Genomic DNA, 2,477 nt, shown 5'->3' with positions numbered 1-2,477 from the left:
AAAAGTACAGTTAGTGTCATAAGTCACGGATTAATCCTTCCTCTAGTTATGAAGGTTTTCACTAATATTAGTCAAAAGAACAACAACAACAACAAAAAAAAACAACACAGTTAGTGTCATTAACGTGCGGCGAACAAGAAGGTTTGGTACTAACAATGAAAATCTGTTAAACATCCAACAACCTGGTTATAACAAGACTCGAATCTAATGTATCAACTACCTAGTTATGACACCTGAATCTAATGTGTCAACTACCTAGTTATGACACCTGAATCTAATGTGTCAACTACCTAGTTATAATACCTGAATTTAATGTGTCACCAACCTAATCTTATGATCCGAATCTAATGTATCAACAACATGGTTATAAGACTTGAAACTATTGTATCAAATACCAGTTAAAAGACCCGGAATTTAGTTTCAATAACACGGTCATAAGATTCAAGCCTAATGTCGTATTGAGAAAATATATTCAAATATGCGCGAAGCATCATAAAACGTGTGAAAATTATTCGAATAGAACACTACATTTTGTTGAAGAATGATTTATGCCATATTTATTTATGGAATAAATTTTATATATATTCTAAATTCTATACCAATATAGCGTATAATTGGATATGAAATGCAAATATTATGGAATTGTCCATTTTCTATTGTATGAAAATGAGGCTCACCAAAGTACAGTTACATGTTAAGAGTTTAAACTGTGATTATGATTGGCTGTCACCCAACCAATCAGAGAGTGCCACCTCAAAATAATATATATAAAACATGAGGGAGCCATACTATTCCCAGTAACAATGTGGCGAATGCACTCATGGCTCCCAGTAAATAAGTTACACGTGATGAACCAGCAGAAACCAAAGTTTTGACTGAGTAAGGCTACTTCATGTTTCAGTAGGAGATGTGTGGTGTTTCTGAAGAGTTTATGTGAAACCGGTACTGAATCAGCTATGGGAGATAGCACGAACAAGTGATGCTAGGTAGCGCCAACCCATTAGATATCTCGCCACAGACCTAGCTGTAAGTACAAATGTATTACCTCCAGGAAAGTAGTAAGTTACATATTAGCAAGAAGTGGTTTCAATAGATGTGTGGCTATTCAAAAAAAAACAACAACAACAAAAAAACATTGCTTAGGAGAAGTAACCAAACCAATAGGCGGACACAAACATCAGACTTTAAACAATGCAAAGATGGAGGAGAGTACTTCAAATTCAAATTGTGTGGCAACAGTCAACGATCATTTGTTCAACGGAAGAGTGAAGAACGATATCACGCTCAACATACAATATTGACAGTGAAGCCAACTGGGAAGTCAACACAAGTGCGGGCTGCATCTCAAACAATGATATCAATATCAATGAAAAAGTGATAGCACCCTGACTGCTAACAGATCCAATTCGATTCTTATCAGTTATATCACTATCTAAGGAACAAAACCTGTTCGACAAGGATTCATGCCCGGCATGGCCAGGTGGCTGGGGTGCTCGACTCGCAATCTGCGGGTCGCGGGTTCGAATCCCTGTCACACCAAACATGTTGGGCCCGGCATAGCCAGGTGTTTAGGGTGCTCGACTCGCAATCTGCGGGTCGCGGGTTCGAATCCCCGTCAGCATGTTTGGTGTCGCCCTTTCAGCAGTGGGGGCGTTATAATGTGACGGTCAATCCCACTATTCGATGGTAAAAGAGTAGCCCAAGAGTTGGTGGTGGGTGGTGATGACAAGCCGCCTTCCCTCTAGTCTTACACTGCTAAATTAGGGACGGCTAGCGCAGATAGCTCTCGTGTAGCTTTGCGCGAAATCCATGACAAACAAACAAACAAACAGGGATTCATTATTCTGTGAGACAGTGATCTCAGACTGTGTGGGCTTATATGGCAACTGAAAAAGTCAAACAGTAACCAAACAAGTTATTGGAATTTTGAGGAGTAACACAGGGAATTTGAAGCAATATGTTACAGTCATACATTGATAAAATTAAGGTAGTAACATAAAGTAGTTCTGTTTATTGCAAACACAAAATATAAATGCATTCTCCATCTTATTCGCTCTACTTTTATATTTGTTGTAATAATCTAATAATCTACAGTCGAAATTACTCGTCGTTTATGGCTCCCGTGTATCACTTGTACGTTTCCATGATTGTTTTCAATACTGTAAGTTTCACTATCATTAAAACCTATGAATATTTTTACCAATAATAGGTTAAGTAAGTGAGCTATTTTTTTGATATTTTGCGATCAGTTCACCATTGATTAAAAGTACGTTTTAGTAACAAGAATCATCTAATTTCTTATCCTTCAATTTAATGAAAATCACAGTAACTGGGATTTAATGTTTTTTTTTCCTTGCTGAACTTTACAGTTTTGGTATTGAAAGACTAATAATAACCATCTTATGCAGTTTGTCAGCTGAAGCTTTTAGAAGAATATACTACTAGTATTAATGTTACATGTTCTTCATCTAGGTGTA

The sequence above is a fragment of the Limulus polyphemus genome, unplaced genomic scaffold (assembly GCF_000517525.1).
Source record: "Limulus polyphemus unplaced genomic scaffold, Limulus_polyphemus-2.1.2 Scaffold8036, whole genome shotgun sequence".
NCBI lineage: Eukaryota > Metazoa > Arthropoda > Merostomata > Xiphosura > Limulidae > Limulus > Limulus polyphemus.
This window is presented reverse-complemented; position numbering follows the sequence as displayed.